Source organism: Dromaius novaehollandiae, chromosome Z, assembly GCF_036370855.1.
Source record: "Dromaius novaehollandiae isolate bDroNov1 chromosome Z, bDroNov1.hap1, whole genome shotgun sequence".
NCBI lineage: Eukaryota > Metazoa > Chordata > Aves > Casuariiformes > Dromaiidae > Dromaius > Dromaius novaehollandiae.
Window position 1 is genome coordinate 54,925,118 of NC_088132.1, and position 18,240 is coordinate 54,943,357.

Consider the following 18,240-nt stretch of genomic DNA (forward strand, 5'->3'; position numbering starts at 1 on the left):
GTTGCTTTACGAAAGTCTTAGACTTGATGCAGCACTACGCAGCTCTCCTGGTCTATTCACTGCTTTTCTGGCTCATATTTACTTGTCTTCTGTCTATCCACATGGAAGTCAGTGTGTTCCACTGTTGATGTTGATATTGCACAAATGTAACAGTGCCCAACAGCACCCACACAAGGATTCCTGGCTGCCCCTGTGAAAGACATTCTTTCGACAATATCACCGGTTTTGTAATTTCCCCTAATCATGAGATTTAATAAGTAGGACACTTCAGCCACCAGTGGCATACATGATTGGAGCTGCATGGATTTAATCACGCCTTCCTCTTTAGAGCGCTTGTCAATCCACAGTGTGAGAGGGAGCACACCCTCTTAGAAAAGGTAAGTCACTTAGGAAATTCATTCTACCACGAAAACAGTAATCATCCTGAAGTTCAAAGAAAAAAAATTGTCATAGGGGACATTCTTGTTAATGCTCAGAAAGGCTACACGTGGCTGTGTAAATTCCCTGAGGGAAGATATCCACTCAATTTCAGGGATCGGCCTTGCCCTGCAAGATGGGAGGAAAGAGTGGCGAGGGCAGTAGGGTGAGGTAGTCAGTCAGGGAAACCTTAATGTATTCTTTTCTCCTGAATATTCTGTGGAGTCTTGGCAAAAGTCACAGGAGGATATACTGAAGACTCAAGAGAGGAAAATTTATGCAAGGTATAGCAGATCACCCTGATGCAGTACATCTTAATTTTTACCTCCCTGTGACAGCAAGAGCAAAGCTGGTCCACAGCTGTAAAAGAAAATGATACTAATGAGGCCAGAGGTAATCCATCTCCTGTTAAATATACTGCATGTCTCCCACTGGCTTCAGTAGGAGTGAAATCAGACCCACAATTTATGGGTATATTCAGAAACCAGTATATACCGCAAGATGGGCTTATTGAGTAATGTCAGTTACAGACATGAAGAAAGGGAGCTATTTTCAAACTGCTCTAAAATGGAAAATGCAACAGTATCTCCAGGGATCTTTCTAAGCACTCTTTAGAAATATTATTTGGATTTACACTTCTGAGACTCTGTCTTTCTATAATCTCACCTGCTTTCCGTAACAGTGGAAGACTGTTGACTGTCTACGCCTTCCAACATGCAGCATTGTATAATTTATACAATGTAATCCAGATTGACTCCATATTTCAGAGCTGAAGAGTTCTAAACTGTTTAACAGCTATGGAACTTAAAGACTGGTGTCATAAGCTGTAAGTCATTTTCTTGGTTTACAGATGCTTCCTTTGATATGTTGTAAAACTGCTGGTAACTGAATCCCATAAGGGACTGTTTTCAGAGCAGTTTGTGAATCAAATTCTGTTAACAAATAATGAGTTTCTCATGTTTCCCTCTGTAGGAATAGAGTTCTGCTATTCCTAAGCATTTTCAGTTCTCATTGAAGCTGCAGATGTCAGAGGATGTGGCCCTTCAAATGGACTGATCATTTTTGTAGCGTGTGTACAAGTGGATGTACAGAAGGTAAAATAAGGAAGAAAGTACAGGACTCCAGGTTTGTAAACATAATTCAGCAATCTGTAAGAAAGGACAAAATAGTACATAATCTGGAGGCTAATTTTAAATATTCATCATGTTCACCCAGGTGCAAGAAGCTGAGCACTGCCCTCACATGGTCCTGTTGGTCCAGAGAGGTAAGGTACAGCACCTCAAAACTAAGCAGTCGGTAAACTGGAAACCTCTCAGAGCCCCTGTATGCTGCCTTGCCCAACTGTTTGAGCCTTTTCTTTTTTCTGTTACACCTCACAGATCTGGCCTGTAGGCAGCAATCAGTGCTATAAAGTTACCAGGTCTGCATTCCCTATGCCTTCTCACAAGCAAATGATTTTGCTGTTATTCACTGTGGTTGCCACTCACCCTTGCAACATGGCCTGGTTAGTATCTACTATTAACCTGAATCCCAAAACCAAACTGCTCTAAAGTGCCTAAAGAAGAGTAAGAGAGAGAGAGCTCTTAGATGCTGGAATGGGAATTTATGCTTCTCCAGGCAATACTGACAAATCCTGTTTTGAACAGAATATTTAGATCCTAACCAGGGATCATGCCAAACTTTCCTGACTCTGGTCTTTGCTTCCTGGCTTTTTTCCAGTTCCTCTTAAAGCCTCTCTAGGCAGCTGTAGCCATCCAGGAAGAGACAGTGTTTGTTCACTGCTTGGTAAGGCCTATTCAGTAATGCAGACACGGGGCACAATTCAATATATTGAGGGACTTGTGCATGGAAGTAGCTGCACTGGCTTTTTCTGGGCATGGCCAAGATTTTACAATCTGGCCCAAAGTCAGAGGCAATTAGGGAAGGGAGAATCACACTCTGGTTCCTGTTTTGTGCCAGGGTAGACGTAATCCACGCCAGCCCCCCATTTGGCACTGACTGCTTCCTCTCTGCCCTGCACAGCTGCACTGGCCGACACATCTAGGGGAAGGGTGAAGTCTGGGCTCCCTCCTTCCCCTCTCCCACTCACCTTACCTTCACCCCTTTGCACAAGAGCAGACCAGCAGCTGTGTAGGGGCCTATGGTTCTGCCCCTCTGCACGTGGCACCCTCACATGGAGCTTTCATTGTAAGGCAAGGCATTTGTTCATCATTAAACTAGAGAAAGCTACCAAAATACATAGGGAGAATTACCTCTGGCAACTGTCATCACATTATTAACATTAAGAACAAAGTAAGAGATCGGCATCAGATACTTACCTGGGAAATTCTCACCTTCCAGCAAACTCAGTCTGCCTCTGTTTAGATCTTTCTGACCACAGAACAATACCCCTCACCTATACAGGCTTAGAAAATTAAGCAGCTTCTTTCAACCACTAAATTTCTGTTTGACATTGCTGCTTTTAAATTCAACAGCAGTCTACAGTTCCAAGGAACCCCCACATCTCCCAGCACAGAAGAAATCATAAAGCACTATGTTATACCTAGAAGAGAATTCGAAGAGGTGAAATACTCACCTGCACATACACACACTCCCAAGATGCTATGGAGTATCAACACTGAGGACTGCTGTCCCCTTGTATACTCCCACCTCCTGCAGGTAGATGATATACTCCAGCCTCTCAAGCATATTCTCCCCCAGCATGTGAGAGGACTAAAGACACTGCATGAGAGGAAGAGGTGCAGTCCCGGGCAGGGGAGCAACAGGGCCCTTCCAGACGGCCCATCTCCGTCTGCAGAACAGCAGAGCCCCTCTCCTGCTCCATGATCCCATATGCCAGACAAAGCCAGTTTACATCTGGGGGAGGTGAGGAGAGGGCTGCAACCCAGTGCTGCACATGTGCACAGCACAGACCAGGCTGCAAGGACGCGCAAAACCAGAGCCAGCTACATGAATCTCACTTTCTGCACGCAAGGCCTGGCAGAGCAGTCATATTCATTTACACATCCAGACTTCTTAGTGTCAACCTAAAATGCACATATGCATGACAAATAAATTTAATTGACTTGTCTAAACAATGTTGTCCTTATATGCTGCAAAGTGACCCTATGTCCTAAGATCAAGGGATTCATTCACGAAAATATCCCTTGTTTGACTGTCTTTATATCCTCCAATAAAATACGTAGCACTATTATATTTCCTCCTCCTGTTCACCTTTCCATATTAAATAGTTCTGGTCTTTTTAAAGTTCTCCTCATGTGGTTTCTCCTCCCCAGGCATTGGATAATTTTCATTGCTTTACTGTGGACTCTTCTCTTATACAATAGCCTCCTTTAATCTCTTCTCTGGTGAGAGCCAGTCATCTGCCACAAGCCTTTCAGGATATGAGAAGGAAAAAGATTTTCCACATCTTTAATTGTATTGAGTTGAAATTTTAGAAGAGCTATGTTCTCCCTAAGCATCTGCATCCCCTTATTAAATAGCTTGCCTTCATCAGACTGGTAACATTCATCACAGCCAGCCTTGACCTGACCCTCTCCTGAAGAGGAAATGTGCCTGAGGCTTGTGATCGCTCTTCTGCTTTGCTATGTCTCTTTACGGGATCATGGGAAATCACATCTGACAACCACAAGGAATGAATAGGGGAAGTGCTAAACCTAAGGAAAGAATCTACAGGAGGGCAGGCATAAGTAGTATTCAGGCTTCTTAAGTCTAAAACCTCTTATAGTTAGAAGAAGGCCAGGAAGAAAAGGGGGAGGGGAAAGAAAGAGGGAGACAGAAAGGAGATTCTTCATTGTTCTCTAAGGTGGTCCCTCAAAGGGTGAGCTAGTCTTTTGAGATACTCAAGCAGAACTGCTGGGCAGCAAAGAGAAAAGTCCAGTAGGAACCATACGGCAAGGGCATGAACAAAAATCAACAGGACAGTTCTCACACATGATCTGAGTGGCAGGATGCAGAAAAGGGAAAAAGACCACAAGCAGGATGCTCCTGGGACTAATTAAGGGAACTGCTCTGCATAAGGCAAACGTCTATCTTCTTGACTGACAGCAAGTAGAGGAAGATCATATTCTGAGAAATCAAGCTGAACAAGTAAAGAGGGGAGTGAGACAGAGAGAAAAAGAATTCCCCAGTAAACACTGAAAAGAGGCTCTTCTTCTTGCTGTAGGGCACAGGCTGTTGATCTATGGGAGGTCAAGCAAGATTTTCCTCAGACGTACAACACAACACAGATCACTGGGTTCACCCTAGGTTTCATCTAATCCCTGAATCATCTGTTATCTACTACTGCTGGAGGCAGAAAAATAGAACAGTGGTCTGACCTACTCATGCCAACCCCAAAGTCCAATAAAATCCTTGGAAAAATTCCCATTGGCTTTTCTGGTACTTGAATTAGGCTCCTATATTTTAAAAGAGCATTTGACCAGAAATAGTCAGAATAAATAAGACAAAGCAACACATCCATCATCTAAAATTGATTACACATCAGCTGAAAACCTGACTCAACAAAACAAAGTGTTATGCAGAGTCCAGTAAAACAAGCCATCATCTTCTCTGGCTGCCTGCTCTTTAGATGGTGGTATATGTTTGTTAGGGTTTTTCCTAGAAGCAGATCCAACAAGGTTAATTGAACAATAATAGCTCTGACAGAAGAAATGTCCAAATCTGATGTGGCAGGACTAATGTAGCAGTGGGTTCTGCCTAGGAGGGGAATGAAGGGGTCTTCAGTCTCACAGTCATTTTTGCTTCCTTCCTTTGAGCTCATCTCTCCTTGTCTCCTGTCTCAAGGGACCTAGAAACTGCATACATGATGCCAGGTGTGGTCTCATCCGATCTGTCTGGAGCAGGAACTTGCCACCTTTCTGGGTGCTTCCCCAAATTACAAGGATGTTTTCTCACCACAAATCACAGTGTCCAATTTCCCGCCTAATAAAAGGAAAGATACAAAAATCTTGTTTCCTTTAATGAGGCCATTGTGCAGTTTTTTAGAATAAAACTGATGTTCATATCTAGAGCACCTTTGAGCAGGTAAAAAATGACTGTGGCATTTGTTAAGCATAGACACTTATCAGATAAAGATGGACAAGGCCGGTATGTGAAAATATATATATATATATATATTTAATCCTGCTTGCTATAAGAAGCCACAATGAGGGTGGAAAAACACTGCAACTGTAAGATAGGCACAAAGTACATTATCACTCAGATTTCTTCACAAAAAATTTTTCAGGGTGTTGAATTGGGAAGTATGGGCTAGAAATAACACCAATGTCTGCTGAAATATTCAAATGCTTCCTAGTTTTGTTTTCCAGAGGGCTTGTTTCAGCACAGAAGCAGAGGCTGACAGAGTATGTTTTCGTGTTTTGTTTACAGATGTTACAGCAGGCAGATGAAACTCCTCTGTGTTCATAAAAGGATACATTTCAAACCCTTGGGCTAGAGGAGGCGTTCCTCCCTCACTTGGTGGTTCTACTGAGGGAGGACAGCTTTCAGATCAACTTCTGGAGGTTAACCACGAGACATCTTGAAGCTCTGCAGCTCTCAGTTGCCTTGTCCACATCTCCTCCTCAGTCCGTCCCACAAGCCACACCAGCTGGTTCCAATCCTTCCCCAAAGACAGGGTTGCAGGCAATTTTAGCACTCTAGGTAGGTTTCCTTGGCTGAAAAAAGGGTACAAAGCAAGAGAGTGGATAAATCTTGCCTTAAGACAGTCATTTAGACACAGAGAAGGACAAATTACTCACTGTAAACACTTCAGGATAGGAACAAAAGATTCATAGATTATATAAAGTAACTCTGACCTTCTAAATGACATAAAGTACTTTTTACTTGGTGTTGCTAAAATGTACTGTACAATGGGGACCTCATTCCTTATTGGGCCTCTGGACTCTACCGGAATGCAAATAAAAAAATAGTCACAATTAATCTCACTTCTCACACACAGCAGAGCCAGGGTCAGTTTCTTTTCCTGTCACTGATTTGACTAGTCAGAAAAAAGAAATTGTTTCATTTCTGTGGCAAAGAGTTCTTGTTTATCTCTTCATTTTCTAAATTCAGAGTTAAAAAAGCAAAATGAAAATGTTCTAAAAACAATAAATAAATGCCAGTCTTTAGAAAAAAATGATGCAGCCTGATCCCATGTGCCTGAACTTTCAATGCTGAGGTAGCAACTTCATCAGCTTATAAAAAAATCTAAAGTAATGTTATAGGGAGTGTTGGTGGGCAGAGGCGGAATGTAATATTTTACCAGACATATTTTGTACTCAGGGAATGGATATTTTCTGGAAACCTTTAAGAACACCCTAATAAATCTACTTTTGTATATCATCTCATGGCAAGTGTTTCTGCTTCTTTTCAGGCTCTAATTATCAAGGCTTTTCTCACTGTTTACATGAATGTGGGACCTTTGCACTATATGCTTACTTTCCCATGTGTCGTCCTGCTCCCACAAAATACAATAGGAAATTGTTCATGGCAGTAAAGTTGAGTCCATAGTTAATGGTATTACAGTAATTTTGTCATCAACAAATATGGAGCAATGAATCTGAGATCTGAATAGATCTGAAGAAACAAAAAAACTATATTCACTACAAAGTCCTTGCTGACAATGACCAAGTGGAGAGTCTGACAGATTTCGTTGCTGTCGTTGTTCTACAGAACATTTCTAGAAGTTTTCAGCTCCATCTCAGCCCCTCCTGATACAGCAGTCTTCCGAGGAGAAGACAGTTACCTCACCACAAACCTTCAATCTAGACGACGGAAAACCTGCATTTGGGGACATCTTGACAAATTCTGCTCAAAAGTGAATCTTGTACATATTTTTATGCAGTAGAGGAACAATCCAATGCCTGGCATAGAGAATATAAAAAACAGTTGTTAGCGAATGTAAATATAGATTACTTATTTATTTCATAGTCCAAAAGAAGAAAATAGGCTTTGCAGGGAAATTTCCTGGTTTTAAAGAGATCATTAAAAGCTTATTGCTAGAGTCCAGTTCCAGGATCCTTTGAAGAGCTGTTCATACTAACAAGCTACTGCATATATTTGAGCAAGACTTCATATTCTCAACTTGACCTTTTCTGTTATCCTGGGATGAAAAGAGAACAGCTGAGCAGGTTTTTACAGGATTGAAGGCTCAACAAAAAAAGCAACCTGTCTCTCTGTAAGTGATAAAAAGATAAACAGTGATAAAACTTGAGGAAAAGTGTAAGAGACATTTAGTTAGGTCTTGCTCTTTCTTTACTACAAACAAAAGGCTATAAGCATCTGAATATGCCAATGCAACCTGCTAATACTTTTTCTTTTCCTGATGGTTTTGCCTTCCCATTATCAGGTTGCAAGTGAAAGTAGCTTCAGGCAGAGATTGTGGAACAGGTACTGAAATCAAGTACCTTTTGGAGGAAAGAGATCTCTCCTGTCAGTGCTAGAGACAGGTCACCTGTGAAAGTATCCTGGGTCTATTAAGTCCCTCTTCTTTTCTACAGACACAGTAAGTTCTACCCAAATTGACTGAATGAGCATCTGAATGAAGCAGAACCTGACTGACACACTCTTGTACAGCCTCCATTGTTTTCAGTAACTTGAATATCTAACAATCTTGTACACATATTCACTCACCAAGACCTCCATGAAAGATGAGAGAAACCTTCTATCCTCCAAAGTCAGTTGTGGGACAGAGGCTCAAACCAAAGTTTCCTAAGTCTTACAAGAATGTCCAAACAGCAAAAGAACATATTCAGTCTTGACTCAGGCAAGTCTACAGAGGTGCTTGTCGTATTGAAATCCACCTGTGAAGAGTTATCAGAAGACTATATTTGTCCTTTGGGGAAAGACAGATGTCTACCTCCAACCACTGCCTTCACACAAATGATACAAAACCACAAGTTTTGCTGAGAAATACCCATTAGTAGGAGGCAAATTGAAAGAAACAAAAGAACATTTTTGAAAGTTTAGAATCCTTTTCATATTATGCACAAATGATCTTTTACTGAATTTAGATATAGCAAAAGTGTAAATAGCAAACTATCTCCAGAATAGGGAAGTGAATCATATGTTTTCATTTCAAGTATCATTTGTCTGTCATGCAGTTTTGGTACAAATATATGCAGGCTATCTTTCTGCAATATATGCAGGAATATATATGTATCTATGTATATATATATATATATAATATAACCTGCAATATATGCAGGTTATCTTGCTGCTAAGGTATATTTATTAATGGATATTAAGTAGAATATTTATCAGAATACATGACTGAGAAGACCAAATTGGCACCTAATAGAACAGTTCTAGGACTGCTGCACTTCTGTGAACTATTTAGAAAACTTTTACATTTCTAGTCTTTGAGAGATCAGGATTTTAAGGATGTTATAGAACACAAGCTTTGACTGGATTATTTTGAAACATTCAAAATAAAAAAAAAATTATTGAGGCTAGTAATGAGGGGAAGAGCCCCAGAAATCTGTAACTGGACAAAATCCATCTGAAAACATAGTTTGGTTCTCTTGGAGTCCAAACTGATTACAAGACGAGTGAAAGGAGATATTGGCAATCTGGAGCCTCAGGATTGCTACAAAGTTAAATTGGATGATTTTACAAACTTTCCCCAGATTTTACCCTGGAAGCACATAACACTATACTTATGTAAAGAATACATTCTTTCTTCTTTCCCAAAGCATCTGCTGCCACACACTACTAGCAACAGATTAATAAACATAATAGGATTTTTCTTGTCTAGTGCAGCTATCTTTATATATTCCTGCATATGACCCCAACTGGACAGGAGTGTATTAGCACCACAACTTCAGCAATTTTAGTTTCTCTAATATTTTAACTTCAGCTTTCCTGAAAAGCACAAAAGCTGTGATAGGTGCTAAGAGTTTGCCAGTAATAAACACTTTTCTTGTTCTCCACTTACCAAGTCAAGGAGACAACATAGTGGATTTAATCAACATCACACTCTCCCAGGTAGGTATCTGACAGCATGTGGCATTTTGTGTATTGTTGACTCCACAGATGAGTGGTTCCAGAATAGACAGTTCCTCAGACTACTGAAAAGATATTTTAAGTCTAGAAGGTCATTCTGATTGTAGTGGTAATGGTAGTGCTATTATTTTTCTTCATGCTTTACTGTATAAGTACTGCACTGGCAATAACCTGTCCCAGCTCTTTGCATAACTACAGAACACCGGGGTAGGCTTTGTGGGATTTGCTACTTAGAGGATTATGAAAGCATCAGTATCATGGGTTGCCTGGAGTGGAGACTTGCTGATTTGCAAAGCTCTTTCCCTGAGGATATTAAAGCTTTTGGAATTACCTTGTTAATTTGTAATCTAAGATTCTGCATCAGCCTCCATGTTAGGCATTTACATACATTCTACTGGTAGTATCTTCTGTATTGTAAGCTGGTTAGGAAGAACAAACAATGCCCCCAGCTAAGAATTGAGAAATAAATCTAGATGAAGTTTAGATAAACTGATCTCAGAGAAACAATCCAAAAATTAACAGGATTGATTTTTCAGCTGATTTTTCCTCTCCCACAATGAAATTTTCTGCTAATACATGTATGTAAAGCTAATTGACATTAATGAAGCTGTTTTGTTTGTAGACTTTTAATACAAGAAATGGAGGTCTCCTTTCCAGGTCATTAGATGGAGAGGATCAATATCAACATAATTTATTTGAACTTAGCCTCCTAGAATTAATTTCAGATTGTTCTATAATTAAATATAGCTCCTGCCAAGCTAGGGCTAGCCTAGCAATTCAATCATGTCTCATGAGTTTTTATTTAAGTTATTGGAAATTCAGGCTGTCTGATAAAATGTATGACCTGAAAAAAATTCCAAATCCATAATATTTAACTAAAGCAATGAAGTTCCTCTGCATCATGAGAATCTTAGGGAGATCAAAAAAAGGCTAATCAGACTTAGGTATTGATTAGTCCTAATGTTCTTGTGCATTTAATAAGAACAGGGAGTAGAAAATACTCTTCCCTCCAGTGACAAGTGCAGGAAGACAGTGAACTCTTCAGAAAATAGTACAGCTAGCAAGAGACAGCTGTCAGGCCCTGAGGGCACTATAGGCTTTACTGGCCCTGCTCAGCCTCCCGCACGGACTCTCTCCACCCTGCCCATGGGCCCTGGACCCCATTTCAGCGCAGCCCAGGCCTGTCAGTCTCTGCTCCCTTGCTCAGGGGCTATGGCATGGGGCCACAGCTGCCGAGGGCTCTGCCCTGCCTGCTGTGTTATCATGCTCTGCTCCCTCACACTTAGGGAGCAGGTGGCCCTCACTGCACCTTGACAGCAATATTTTGCTTGTCCCGACTCTTGTAACACTGAATCTCTGTATAGAGCACTTACCACTTATATCTCAGTTAGTGGATGTGATACATGGGCTTGTGTGGCTGGAGGCCACAAAGGATTATGTGATGGGAGAATGAATGGCAACATTAAGTTGCAGCTAAGGTGCGGGCCCTTTCGAGGGGTCCTTTGGAGAGGGACGTATCTTGGTGCTGTAGCCGTCACTGCTCTCCAGCACTGTAGATGCTCCTGCTCCATGACACCATGTACCGTGTGCTGGTTGGCACATCTTGGGTCACAGGTGGTGGGCAGCAGCACACAAGACACACACACAGCTGTCAGAAAATGTGGGAGAGTCAGTTGTGTGTCTGATACGGAGTGCATGAGCCCTGGCGGGCCTGGATGCAGGGGGGAATGTATGAGCTGTCCAGGTAGGGACAGCGCTGTACAAGTAAATGTTTTTTCATTCTCCATAATTAAACTCAGGAACATTACCTGAGTTTCCCGTGTAAATTCCAGTCCCCTCTTAGTAGTATGTCCTTGGAGCACTGAGATTTTATTAACTCAAAACAATTCAGACATTAGGCCTCCCAATGGACCATGAAACATTCATTAATAATTGCAATCACTAACTTACTTGCAAATTTAGAGAGTTTGGAAGTAGAGAAGAAAAATGAGCGGGGTCCCAGCTCCAAGCCCAGATTCTGCACACACGACATGTAAAGTGAGAATTCCTCCTGGAATGAAATAGCACAGAAACCAGTGGCATAGCAGTAGTCTCTGACTTGATGTTAAGTGTTTGCATAAAAGTTTGTGGTGTGCTGGGCCTCTACCCTTCTGATTTCAGTGAGACTTAAAAAGATAATGGAATCCGTCTGCCTGGGACAGCTTGCAAAACCAAGGCCTGCGTTAGCAGTTCAGTCCTACACTTCCCTTTATATTTTGCTTTTGTTTTGTTCAGATGCAATTCTGTGCCCTCATTTGGATGGGCATCACTGGTAGCTGCAAAACAAAGTCCTTCAGCATTAGATTATATTTTTTCTATAACATGTCAACAAATAAAAAGGCCAATGCCTTCTGAAAAGGTGACTGTGGCCATATAATGTGGTCTGATTGTCCAGAAAGAAAAATATAAGGTAAATTTTGCTGGAATTATATGATTCAAACTTCATATACATTGGGAGAATGACAAGCCTTCTGAAAGTCGAGTTGCAATGGTTAGATGTGCTCGCCAGAGGGCTGTCATGCTCCAAATGAACAAAAAATGCCAGACTACGAGTACAAACATAATTCCATTGTCCTCAGATAGCTACAGAGACAGCATTTGTGTTTATTCTTTTGTTAAAAAAAAAAATCGCCTACAAATTTATTTCTAGTGGTTGTCCAAAGAAACATATTCAGACAAATACAGATACTATGCAAGTATGACTCTCCAGCTACTTCCACATAAATTCCTGTAAGAACATTATATAATTCACTAAGCAGATTTTCAGAAGAACAGAAATATTCCTGGTCACTTTAATTACAGGAAAAATCTCCCTTTAAAGAGGTTTACACTATCACTTTCTCCATGGTGGTGATCCATTAATCTTCCCAATGCCAAGGTAAGATTATATGTGTAATTTTGTATCTTTTAAATTATCACTAGGGAGTTCTTGCAAAATTTGAGAAGCCACACAGAGCGAGAACAGAGGTCTCACAAGGGGTCTCGAGTGATTTTGGCAGAGCATCAGTTTTACTGTATTTATACAAACCATTTCAACTGTTAAACATTCCCAGCTTGCACTGCAGGCAAAAACTATGATAACAAAAGAGATTCATGAGATGAAGAGCTGGATTTAAAGTTCTTTCTCATATTGTGCAACCAGGTCATTTCAAGCCAATGTAAATGGAAGTACATTTGAGATGGAAGCACATTAATATTGATAATGCTTCTCTGGAAATAGGGATAAGAATTTCCACCCATTGATAGCCATAAAGGGATAGAAGGGAGCTGACCTGAAGGGACTTGTCAGCATTTCACATGACTTGTCATTTTCAGCAGGACAAGCATAACCAATGCAAGGCATTTTTAGAGAAAACTGAAAAGCCACCAGTGTCTAGGGTGGAGGACATGTATACTGTGTATTCAAATTCAGGTTCTCCATCATTTTGATTTTTTTCTTTTCTGTCTGCCCTCCTTGGGCCTATAGGCTTGTTTTCCCTTCTTTATATGTCTGTTTCTTTATTGTGAAAAATGGTCATACTGCTGAATTAATATTAATATTAATAAGGTAAAATAGAACAATCACAGCCTGTTGTTCTCATATTTCACAAAGACACCACTTCGCCAGCAGGAATTTGGGGGCTGGACCAGAGCTATTTTTATTTAGTGTTCAGACTTAAATACAGAGCTATGAATCTGTGTTCCACAGCCTGCTGATTAGAGGCAGGATTTGAAGTGATTCTGCACATCGTTTCATAGGCTGTGGTTTCAGAATGGTTGAATGTGAGATTTTCATAGAGCGTGGCTAAAACTGTCCCTTTCTCTTATGCTTTGCATTTTTGAAGTTACAGTCATAACTGGAACAAAGCTTTCAATCCCTTAAAAAGACTTGATTAATATTTTGTGACAAAAAATGGCAGTTAGGAGTGAAAAATCTGTTCATTGTTGATAAGAAAAAATGCTGCAATTCAAGGATAAATGCTTGGTGAGCTTTAAACTGTAGAAAGCAGCTATTCAAAGCAAGGAAACAGACTGCTCTGCTCTGCAGAAGAGGGACAACGATTTGTGAAGTGGCAGAAATGGCTAATGCACTAACTGATCCTCCCTGCTCTCCCTAATCCTCCCCTAGGTCCTTGCCACTCCTCCCCATCCCATCTCCAGGTTTCTCTCCACCCTCTCACAGCCTGTTACCCCACACCACTTCCTATGAACCAGGATTGCCTCCAAATTGTGTTACTAACACCAAAAGTATCCCTTCAGAGCCTGATGAGAATTGAGCCACTTTGTGCTTTTAAGCGTAAACCAGAAAAAGCTGTCTCTGCCTCATATATTGATTGAATTTCTGTGAACAACTGCACTCCTTAAGAGGCTTTTTTAAATATAGGCATTCGTGGTGGTGTTAATTCTGCTAAGGTGGCCCTTGGAGCTAGAGAAGCTGTGGCCAAACTCTGGTTTGGGATTCCTGGAAGGAAGTAGCATGCTTTTAGGTATCTGTGAAATTCTGGGCCCTTTTCATTGTGAAGACCATCTTTAGCTGGTAGAAAACAATGCACAATCATGTCCAGAGCTGAAGATGTTGCTCTTTTTTTTTGCTAGAGAACACAGATAATAAATGCCTTCTACTGCACTCATGCACTCCTGCAGAAAACATGGTTTTCTCAAGAGGATGCTTGATCATGTCATGGTATTGTCAGGGATGTGTAAGAGGGAAGGAAGCACCTACCTGCCATTGATGGCTGCTTCAAACTGCCTCCAGAGACCTGCAGCTAAACCTGCTGCTTCTCTGCGCAGCTAGTGTGATCCCTGGGCATGCGAGAGGCAACTCAATAGCCCACAAGGCAGCGTGGGTCCAACAAAAAGGTGCTCCTGCTCTTTCTGTTAGCTATGATCAATTCACTTAAGCTTCAAGCTAAAGGCAGGAGAATGCTTTTCCTGGAGAGAGGAAGGAGAAAGGCTGTAACGATCAGTGTTAATAAAATGCTCTGTATGTGCTAAAGCTCACTACAATACACTGAAAAAAATCTAGCTGATTTGAATAACTTCATCTTCCCTTCCTTGAAGTCCTTTATTTGGAAAACTTATTTTTACAAAAGAGTGTTTAAGTGCCAGTAACACAGGAATTTGCCTCAGAGTAAAAGTCGGTCTCTAAATGAGGTTTCATCACCAATCACATCACTGAGACTGATTGCCTGTGGAGCGAGACACAGCAGACGGCTGAGGAGCAGCGGGTTGCTGGGGCTGCCTTGGGAAGATGGATTGCACTCATTCACAACAGGGTTTTCCCTCTTTCTCTCAGGATGGCGGAGGGCTCATAGTTCTAAAGGTGCTTTTTTGAGTGTAAGCCAGAAAAAGCTGTCTCTGCCTCAAACACTTGTGATTTAATGAAATAAATGCAGTAAACTACTTTGCTCTGATTATGAACACTGATAAATTAGCTCAGGAAAATGGATCATCCAGTATTAAGACGAAGAAAGCTCCCATCATATGCAGATGAAGAGGATTCTACAGCCGGTGAAGGAGTACAGAAAAAAAGCTGTAGGTAGAAACTTGTATGAGCTTCCATCCTAAATCAGTATCCCCTTATGTTCCCAATTGGCAGTACTTACCTTATAGCAGGCTAAAAAGTCATTCTCAATAACCAGTTCAAATCTTCAGGTAGCTAGTCCAGGCATGAGGTTAAGTTCTGCTCTTTGATCATGCTACAAAACTGAAGGACTTGAGTTATTCTGACAATAGCATTCCATATTTAACCCATACATTCACAGACCAAATCCAAGTATAAGAATTTAAATAATCAATGAACAGAACTTTTGAATCCTGAAAATTATGATTTTTAGAAGAAGACATTTACTTAGAGCACACAGAAAGACAGACTTTCATCCATAATTTCTTTTTCAAAAATGCTGTCAAATTTGAGATGCTGAACACCATGATATACCAAAGAATTTCAAAACATCTGTCTACAGAAGAGGATTTGTCCTTTCTGTCCACCATTGAGTGAACACCTAATTGTGACTCCTTCTCATTTCAGTACCAATATTCTTCTAGTCCAGCATTTTTGGCTACTATTTTTTGAGTCAGGACACTTTTAGGATGGTTCACATATTTCCTGCAGCAATGCGAAGTGTATCAGGACACTGAAGGACTGGCTGGTATTTTATTTGGATGTGGCCTTCTTCAATCCCAAATTAACATAATGGGGAAATTCTTCACAACCATATAAAGGTAATGCCTGCTATCCACAAATCCTTAAATGATACCAGAAGCCTAAGAAGCAAAAAAAGCCTTACTGTGCTGCTGCAGCAAAAATAAGACGCAGCGTTTAAGAGGAGAAGCCACCATTTTAAAAACCTGAAAGAAAGAAAAAAAATCTGTTTCTACAAGCTTGTTGGACTTCAGTGTCCAGCTGGTGGATTCAAGTTTTTTTCTCCCTCTCCCCATGGTGAACTTGCCTTCGATAATTCCTTGTGCATTCATAACCAATATAATGCCAACAGTCCACCATTTTAGGTCAAAAAACAATAGCTAATGTACTACCTGAAATCTCTTCGTTTCCTGCAAGTATGAAGTTTTTTAGAACTTGGAAAACAGTAATAAAAAATTTAAACTGCAGCAGCTGAAACACATGATAATGTATTTATTTGTTGAATTCAGCGTTAGCATTGCACAGTGACAGCTGCAGTCTGTGAAATCTATCCTGCTTCAGTCAAAGGAAATGAGAATCTTCCCTTCAAGTGGGAGTGGATGGAGCCCTGAATTTGAATCAGTAAATCAGTTTTGAAAAAATGCTTTAAGGCTTTGGTTTGAACTAATGTTTATGTGTTGAAATGGCTACTGTGTTTCCACGCAGCATCAAAATTATGCAGAATGTGGACCATGTAAAAAAATATTATCTTTTGTTAATGAGTCTGTGTAGAGAACTGGTGCTAAATGCGGTTTTGTCTCGACATTGCCACCGTACCGCCATTTCTCGGCATTGAACATCCTGCCTCGGAAAAAACCATCTCCTCCACAGTTTAGAGGCAAACAACCTCATGCGCCTGCAAAGGGACCAAAGGCACGAAAAGAGTAGAAGGTGGCTTCCAGGGGGACAGCACGTCTGGCATGAACCGCACGTACACATTTGCGATCTGCGCATGAGCGAGAGACCCCGAGAAGCCCCTAGACGTTTCTGGAAGGTTCCAGGAGGGCAGACTGCGCATGGCAGCTCACTTGCTTAAGAAGCCAGGAAGCGCCCTCCCAGAGGCAGGGCAAGAGCCTATAAAAACCACAGATGCTGTAAAGCGGGGGGTGGGCAATAACTGGAGATCTGGAATGAAGTCAGCAGAACATGCTCGGACTTGGAGTGGTGGTAGCTAGTTTCTTCTCTCCTTTTCCAACTTTCTCTATCTTTTCCCCTTACCCTTTTCCCCCTCTCCTTCGCTTTTCCCCACCTTTTCTCCCCACTTTGTGGAAAAAAAAGTTAAAAGGTTGTACAATATTTGACCGACTTTAGCATCTTAATCTCGTCCTTGGGATTGTAACGAAACCCTCCCGATACTGGATTGGGACAGTCTGTTACTGCAAATGTAGCTTATTTTTGTAGCAACTAGTTTATTTTAACTGAATTTCTGGTTTCAGAACCAGAGCCATGGAATGCCCCTATTGTTCCAAAATGTACATTTCATTAGGATTGTTTATCTGACTCACACAAAACAGTCTATTGGGAACATGTTTTGTCTTTTCAATCTTGAGTGCTTTCTTTTATATGTGGTGCAAGGAGACAGCAGCTGTACAGATGATGATTTTTTCTTCTCGTGATGTTTTTCCACTAAAGCATCATTAACTCTTTACGAATGTACAGTGCGTAATTTCAGTCATATGACTTAACAGCGTATCTCCTGTCTCTTTAATGCAATTGACTTACTTTTCCTTTCTACCTCTTCCTGGCACCTGAGTAGAATTTTGATGATACTGAATATACCTGGCAGAGCAGAATCATCAGTCACTGCCAGGCATGACTGCAACATGGAAAGTCCCAGCAGAGAGAAAACAACTACCTGCTGTACTCCTCGACCCAAGATATGTTGTCTATAGTATCAATTGCTGTCACTACGTAGAAAAAGCTAAAAAAGGAGAGGAATTTTCTTTTCCTTGTCTATGATGTTTGAGCTTTATCTGAATTCTCTTTTTCTTGTGAAGTTTGTCTTGTAAACAGGAGGTATACGTTTGTCTCTCTTGTTCATTTGCATTACTGCTGAAAGAGCCACACCCATCATTTAATTCCGCACCAAAAATTCTGCACGGATGCGTGCTGGAGATTCGCTGTTCAGTTTCTAGAGCATAAAGCTGACAGACACAGCCCCACCAAGATAAAGACAAGGGGGATATGATATGGGTGGGAAAACAAGGGAAGGAGGTTTAGGAGGGCAGATGAGCGAGGCACATGGTTAGAGGGAAGCTCTGTTATTCCTATTTGCCAGGGTCAGAAGAATCTGTTACAGGAATGGTGCAAATATTGCCTATTTAAAATATGCAAAAAAAAAGATCTGCAATCATATTCTCAGAGTAAATAAGAATTACGCTCATAGCATCACCAAATGCTAAAAAGAGAGTGAGCTCTGTGGGATGAGCTACTGTATTTGTGCCTGAGAGAATAATAAGTGCAGGGAATGCTACCATGCCCAAACCCACTATGTTCAGTTCTGCAGAACAGATATTTTACATCAGTGAATTATGGTAATTTTGAACGCCGGACTATCACAGAATAGTGTCAGATGCTTGTTGCCTGATATACAGGCAAATCTCAGACACCACAACACTTCTCTCCAGACTCAGAGG

At 41.0% G+C, this 18,240-nt stretch overlaps 2 long non-coding RNA genes across 2 annotated transcripts; one reads left to right on the forward strand and one right to left on the reverse strand.

Moving 5' to 3' along the window:
* The first annotated feature begins 1,395 nt into the window (after positions 1 to 1,395).
* Positions 1,396 to 5,834, forward strand: LOC135324932 (uncharacterized). Its single transcript, XR_010386159.1, has 3 exons — positions 1,396 to 1,542; positions 1,633 to 1,681; positions 5,788 to 5,834. It is a non-coding gene; the product is annotated as an uncharacterized LOC135324932 (long non-coding RNA).
* A 151-nt stretch (positions 5,835 to 5,985) lies between these two features.
* Positions 5,986 to 16,557, reverse strand: LOC135324931 (uncharacterized). Its single transcript, XR_010386158.1, has 6 exons — positions 14,144 to 16,557; positions 11,353 to 11,452; positions 9,335 to 9,467; positions 8,032 to 8,201; positions 7,157 to 7,262; positions 5,986 to 6,074 (listed from the first exon to the last, which is right to left on the reverse strand). It is a non-coding gene; the product is annotated as an uncharacterized LOC135324931 (long non-coding RNA).
* Positions 16,558 to 18,240: the final 1,683 nt, after the last annotated feature.